Below are 8071 nucleotides of genomic sequence, written 5' to 3'. Positions count from 1 at the left end.
ACCCACACGCACACACACACTCACTCAAACAAACAACACACTGCAGCACCCACTCTCCACACTTTAGATCACACAAACACACTTACACTTTATATTTATTGATAAAGGATTTGCACTACAACTCGTACACCTACTGTGAATTGTACCTAAACTGCACCTCGTCCATTTATGCCTTGCACTATATAGTATTGTATATTAGTACACTGCACAGTATTGTATATTGTATGGTAACTACGTCTACGAACATTGTACATATGTCTAAACTGAACACTGTGACCTCTTTTTTTCTTCTAATTTTTACTATGTTTTTATTTCATACTTATCTTGTCATGCACAGTCTCTGGAGCGCAACAGTAAGAAGCATTTTGTACAAAAGTATTCTGTACTTCTGTATGACAACTATTAAAGAAACTTGAAACTTGAAACTTGACAGAGGTTATCAGACGTTTTATTTCCTCCACTTTCTCTTTGCATTTCTTTTTGAGTGATTCGACTTTGTTTGCAAGAGCTTTTGCAGTGAGAGTTATTTTTCTCTTTTCTTTGTCCTGTTTCCCAACATTTGAATCACTCATTTTGAAAGCACAAGAAAGTTATCACAAGCCATGAGAATCCAATTCCAACGTTCAACGCATTTGCAAAACCCGCCACATATGTCAGCCACGGCAAGAGAGCAGTGCAGCGCACGTCAATTGTTTGTTGTCACACACACATGATAGAAGTTTTGCCCGGCGGGCTGCGCACACACATCCACAGCGTGTTTCAGCATAATAATAATAACAGTTAGTTAGGTAGAACCAGCTCAAAATTGTTCCAAACGAACCAACATGGGTCCACACTGCGCAACGGGTCGGGTTACATTACCGCAAATCCGTTGACGTATGCTGGTCTGGATCGGTCCGGTCCTTTGTGCGTGCGTGCGATCATCCCATTGTTTACATGCGCGCGTTGCTCCTTTGCTCTGTCCAATAATGTCTGACTTATCGGGACCTTTCGTGGATCCAATCCTTCGTTCAGTGTCGCTTTTGCTAACAAATGTATGGCGACTATCCAAACATTTATGGAGTCACCGAGAGACTAAACCGGGGAAACAATTCTACCTGCCAGACGCGCCGATTGTCATGAAATCACTGCTCCAGGATACTGCGTTTGGTTACTTTATTGCGATTAAAAGCAGTTGATATAGTAACGTCATTAAAAGTAAGTCACAGCTTGATTGGATATTGTGTAACGTGCGGTTAGCAAAGTATGACTTCCCCGTTCACTCCCTCATCATTTCAATACCTGAAACCCGCCGGTGAACAGCTGACTTTTACTCATACTACTACACCACGTGACCCATTTGTGAATGACGTGACCATAACAACCCGTCTTGTCTATACCTGTCACCAACAATTGGTTTTGTCAATGTATGAGAGAGAGAAGGAGGGTTAGGTAGCATCACTTTTGTGGACCTTGGTAGACACATTGGACAGGGATTAACAATTTCAGTCAATAATAGAAAGTAAACAGAGTTGTATGTCTGGAATAAAAACGAAACACCAACACAGTTCTATAGAGTCAATACACTATAACCACCAACATAGTTGCATGCATGGATGAAACAATCCAACAATAAACAACTACAACACAGTTGTATCAGTTCCAGGGATGGCACGATACCGGTATCTGCCAATACCGATACTGCCCCCCCCCCCCCCCCCCCCCCCCCCCTAAAAAACTAAAACCTGTCCATCTATAAAACATCAAAAACTCTCCTAAAGGAAGAAATACATAGCACACATGCCTCAGTTATGCAATAGTGCTGCTGCTTTTTATTTTGTTCAAATGATTTAGTCAATACGTTAATACGACTACATAGGGCTGGGCGATAAAACGATAACGATAACTATCGCGATAAATTATTTCCTCGAAATAAACATGAAACGTGGTCGCAAAGTTTCGATATATCGATTTTCCAAGCTTGGCTCCGTTCAGCCTCGGCTCAGCACACTCACTAACAACAACCAACGTTACGTGATGACGTGCTTACGCACAACAGCTAACAACCAATCAGTGAAGGAGATGGCCGAGAGCGAAGTAGACCCGGAAGGAGGTAGGACTCACTCAACAACAAGGCTTGCTAGGCTAATTAGCTTGCACGGCGATGTTTTATATATTTACGTGCCGAGTATGTGTGTGGCGTGAATTCTGAGGCCACGTTTATAGTAGTGGGGGTATACAGTGGACGTCGTTTCAATATATTGTGGCGGAAGAGAGTATTTTAGTGTCATATTTAGCACATTGTCATGGAATACACCGCTCAGATACAACAGGCTGGCTAGGATAACTCGCTTGCACGGCACTGTTTTATATATTTACGTGCCGAGTATGTGTGTGTTTTGAATTCTGAGGCCACGTTTATAGTAGTGTGGGGTATACAGTTCGTTTCAATATATTGTGGCGGAAGAGAGTATTTTAGTGTCATATTTATTGTCATGAGATACTCCGCTTGTCGGCTAACTGCTAACGTGCGCGGACTGATGACGACATCAACTCGACTTGAGACATTCGCAGCAGCATAAGAAGTTAATTAAACTTGACAGACATTATATCGACGATAATTATCGATATCGAATTATATGAAAATAATTTTATAATTTTATCGCGATAACGTTTTTGGTCATATCGCCCAGCCCTACGACTACAGTGATTTCATGGCGGCTTCCTGTCCTCGCGTCTAAAACGTCAGTTTACTGGTACAATGCGTGAAGATTTTAAAATCCATTGGTAAACAAACAGTGCTGAAAATATACACTTTGACTGCTGTTTTGATAGGGTTAGGGCAGGGGTGTCAAACTATATTTCACAGAGGGCCACATCAGCATGGTAGCCCTCAAAGGGCCAAAGTATAAATGTAAATATAATGTAATGTAATATAAATGCAACTACTCCTTTACATATTGTTAAATAACTTTCTGTATTCATTACTTCTATTCTATTACTTCAAGTTACAAATATTACATATTGTGATAGGAAAAAATTGTATTTGCTCTTTAACCCTGCTCAGAAAATGTCTACAATGCACTTCTGTGGAAATTGCCTAAGTTTTTCTGCTCTATATTTCTTCGAAAAGATGCAAGGAGATACACAGGTGTTACTTCCAGTCCCCTACACATCCTGCTACGTCAAATATAATGATAAAACTGCCCGTTGCCAGGGCAACACAGGAAGCTTGTTTCCAGTTAGAAATGGCAGGTTTGCATTTTTTCCCCCCACCCCCGGTATGCGGTATCCTGTCTCTGCATTTAAACTCTTTTCAGCTACACCTTGTGAACTGAAGTGAGACTCTGTACACAGATAATACATTTAGCTTATCAGCTTCTATCCTTGATTCAAGTAAGCATTCTTTCACAGTTCCAACTGGATAACTTTTTGCTAAAATTCCACCACAATATGCATTTGCATAGATGTAAAAATATACGTTATTTTAAGATAAATCCTTTTGATTTATCAGGTTAAGAACCCCATATTACTCCATCAATCAATGATCAAGCTATTTTTCATTTTCATTTCATTTCATTTTTATTTATTTGTACATGGAATTGTTACAGTCCAACAGTGTCTTCAGTACATATTGACTTAATATGATCCACTAAACTCCATGGCCAAAAGGAACGGGAAGAAGAAGGCTCAATATTGTACCTGCCCCTACACACATACAGTACACTGATAGACTGTTCATAGCGCAATGTTTACCAAACCAAACAAAATGTACATGCTTATTTTGCAGAAATTAAAACATAAACACAATTAAATTAACATAAATAAATAAATGTTGTGTATATCAGTTAAATTACATATTTACTGAGGTTCATTCATTTATACACACAGACACACACACGCATGTATCTATATATTTATAGTACACTGTTCTATTATATCATGTATTATTCTATATAATTGTATTATTTTTATTTTATTATACTATAACTAAATTATACTATATTATACTAAAGTAACTAGACTATATTATATTGGTATACAGTAATATACAATATTATTTTATATACTGTTATTTTAATTTTAGTAAATTTAGTCAGTGCAGTATGTTTGAAGAGCAGAGGACTAGTTGAGTCAGTGCAGTCTGCTTGAAGATCATGTGACTAGTTTAGTCAGTGCAGTCTGCTTGAAGAGCAGAGGACTAGTTTGAGTCAGTGCAGTCTGCTTGAAGAGCATATGACTAGTTTGAGTCAGTGCAGTCTGCTTGAAGAGCAGAGGACTAGTTGAGTTAGTGCAGTCTGCTTGAAGAGCAGAGGACTAGTTGAGTCGGTGCAGTGTGCTTGAAGAGCAGAGGACTAGTTTAGTCAGTGCAGTCTGCTTGAAGAGCAGAGGACTAGTTGAGTTAGTGCAGTCTGCTTGAAGAGCAGAGGACTAGTTGAGTCAGTGCAGTCTGCTTGAAGAGCAGAGGACTAGTTGAGTCAGTGCAGTCTGCTTGAAGAGCAGAGGACTAGTTTAGTCAGTGCAGTCTGCTTGAAGATCATATGACTAGTTTGAGTGAGTGCAGTCTGCTTGAAGATCATATGACTAGTTTGAGTCAGTGCAGTCTGCTTGAAGAGCAGAGGACTAGTTGAGTCAGTGCAGTCTGCTTGAAGATCATATGACTAGTTGAGTCAGTGCAGTCTGCTTGAAGAGCAGAGGACTAGTTTTGAGTGCAGTCTGCTTGAAGAGCAGAGGACTAGTTGAGTCAGTGCAGTCTGCTTGAAGAGCAGAGGACTAGTTGAGTCAGTGCAGTCTGCTTGAAGAGCAGATAACTAGTTTTGAGTCAGTGCAGTCTTCTCCCACCTCTCTCTTCCAAGACTTCTCTCCATCTCTATTCTCCATCTCTCTCACTTATCCCCATCTCTCTTCTCCTCCATCTCTTCTCTCCCATCTCCTTTATCTCTCGTCTCCATCTCTTTTTTCCCATCTCTCTTCTCCATCTCTCTCTTCTCCCCTATCTCTCTTCTCGCCCTTCTCCTCCATCTCTCTCTTCTCCTTTATCTCTTGTCTCCATCTCTCTTTTCTCCCCATCTCTTCTCCATCTCTCTCTTCTCCATCTCTTCTCTCTTCTCCATCTCTCTTCTCCTCCATCTCTTTATCTCTTGTCTCCATCTCTCTTTTCTCCATCTCTCTTTTCTCCATCTCTCTCTTCTCCCACATCTCTCTCTCTCCCCAGGCTATCAGCTAGTCTAGCTGTGTGTGTTCAGTGATCAGTTCTACCAACACCTCTCTCTCTTTCAGCTAGTCTAGCTGTGTGTGTGTTCAGTGATCAGTTCTACCAACACCTCTCTCTTTCTCTCCCCAGGCTATCAGCTAGTCTAGCTGTGTGTGTGTGTGTGATCAGTTCTACCAACACCTCTCTCTTTCTCTCCCCAGGCTATCAGCTAGTCTAGCTGTGTGTGTGTGTGTGATCAGTTCTACCAACACCTCTCTCTTTCTCTCCCCAGGCTATCAGCTAGTCTAGCTGTGTGTGTGTTCAGTGATCAGTTCTACCAACACCTCTCTCTTTCTCTCCCCAGGCTATCAGCTAGTCTAGCTGTGTGTGTGTGTGTGTGCGATCAGTTCTACCAACGCCTCTCTTTCTCTCCCCAGGCTATCAGCTAGTCTAGCTGTGTGTGTTCAGTGATCAGTTCCACCAACACCTCTCTCCACCATCCACACTCCGGAGGAGGAGCAGTAGCAACGCTCCCCGTCAGCCCCTCCACCCCCCAGCAGACACAGGCAGCAGGGTAAGACAGACGTGTGTTGGGTGTTTGTGTGTGTGGGAGAGAATAAACTTGGTTTTTAATAAAAATGTAACGCTGTGTTTGTGTGTAATGTGTCTGTCAGTTTGTACATGTGTGGGTTGGAGAAATCGTGTGGTAGTAATGATGACTATTTAATGAAAGGCAATCGAATGCAGCTTGGTGTCTGTAGGAAAGATGCTAACTAGTTGTTGAGTGAAATGGAGGCTTGTATGTACAGTATGTTTGCTTGTGTGTTGGAAAGTGTTACCTATGCAGTGTGTAGGATAGCAAGTGTGTTGCTTTTTAATGAACATCTGGTGTGGTTTTGCGTGTGTGTGTGTGAAAGAGTGTGTTACTTTAATGAAAATCGAATGCAGAGTTGTGTGAGTGAGAGAGTTAGCCTACTTGAAATTAATATCTGATGCATGAAAATCCATTACAGTCTTACCAAAGAGAGAGAGTATGAGTTACCTTAATCAAAATGCAATGCTGCAGAGTTGTGTAAGTAAGTGTGTTATGTTAATCGAGGTAGAATGCACTCTTTTGTAGGACTGACTCAAATGATTAGAAGCTTCAGTTGTTGCCATGGTACTCAATGACAAAATCAAGACTTGAATGATTTTGTTTTTCTGTTTTTATTTTATTTAATTTTTCCCGTTGCTTTTTTTTGCCACTGTGTAAAAGGTTGTACGTTTGCCATGTTGTTTCACTAAGCTCACATGTCAGTGACGTAACATTCAGAATGAATGCTTTTGTTCTTGGAAAATACGCTAGCGTTAGCTGCAGGGGAGGAAACTAACTTTTTGGCTTACCAGCCAACTGGCGAGTATATGATTTCTTTTACCAGCCAAACAGATTTTTTACCAGCCATAAATAAATCGCTAATTGTGATAATTACTTCTTTATATGTCTTCGTCTAAATTGAGTTTTCAATCATAGTAATAATCACACCGTGTCTCTACTCTTTAAAATATGTATTACCATAAAACATTAATACGTGTCTCATGTCTCTACTCTTCACAATATTAGCATAAAACATGTATTAATCACACCGTCTCTACTCTTCAAAATATTAGGATATCACATATTAACATGAAAGAGGGAACTATTCTGGACTGGGTTGGGCTGAACTGGGCAGTGAAAGATGCTGGGCTGGACTGGGTTGGGCAGGGAAAGTTGGGCTGGTCTAGGTTGGACTGGGTTGGGCTGGACTGGGCTGGGCAGTGAAAGAACCAAGCATTTCACTGTAATGTAATAGCTAAATAAAACAACTTGAACTTGACTTGTTACATTTGCACTCTGGTTGGATGCCAAACGTATTCTGGTTGTACTGTACTTGTGCTGTATGATGACAATACATTGGAATCGAATCTCATGTCAACGCTAGGGGTTCAGCAGGTGTATTCTGAATGACAAGTATGACAACATCACCGTTGTGAAGGGCATATGGGCGAGTGGTGATATGGGGGAAAACCCGGTAATAATAAAACGTCACTCGGCTGCATTTAAGCAAAGCCGCTCAGTATAGTCGTCCACTATGTTGAACGCGCGTTATGGTAGCTTGTTACATGCTAGGTAGCTAGCCGGCTAATGCTGGTTGACTTGAGTGAGTGGAATCGTTAGCCTCACGCCCACTTGTCATTCTCATCCGACTCGAAGGAGACGCGTCGCGTGCTGTTGCCCCCATGTCAGACCGCACTGATATCCGAAAGCGACGACTCTACATGCAATTATTTTCATCCACTGATGTGTTTTTGTCTAAGTTTGTCAAGCCGGTGACAGGACTCTGTAGGGCCGCACGCAGTGGTCTATCCACTTCCCCTAGATGGGCGGCATCTTTTAGAAAACGAGTGTTCATTGGAGGAGCTTAGAGCGCAACAATGATGTTCATTGGTTATGGATTATTATGAGGCGCAAATGGGAGGAATCATAAGGGGGGAGTCAGAGTTCTGCTTGTGCCAGTGAGTGAATCAGCAGATTGCAGAATGATTTTTTTTGTTTTGTTTACTACTCGCCAGTGTGGCGAGTGCTCTTCATGAATCACTCGCCAAACATAAAGAATACTCTCATTTGGCGAGTAAAATGGCATAATTTCCTCCCCTAGTTAGCTGTTAGCAATGACAGCAGCCAGCTAGCTAGCTTGTTGGATTATCTCACGTTCCCTATTAAGTAAATACAAAATACGTTAAAGTGGAATGACGGATGTTTCAAGCATCATGATGTAACTTTTGGAATGAATGCCTTTGTTCCTGGAAATAATGTTAGGGGGAGGACTATTCCATTAGGGGGGCATCAGCTAGTTAAAATGTATGTTTTTCTTTTAATAA

This window comes from Notolepis coatsorum (genome assembly GCF_963971535.1).
Source record: "Notolepis coatsorum genome assembly, chromosome: 14".
Classification (NCBI taxonomy): Eukaryota; Metazoa; Chordata; class Actinopteri; order Aulopiformes; family Paralepididae; genus Notolepis; species Notolepis coatsorum.
This window is presented reverse-complemented; position numbering follows the sequence as displayed.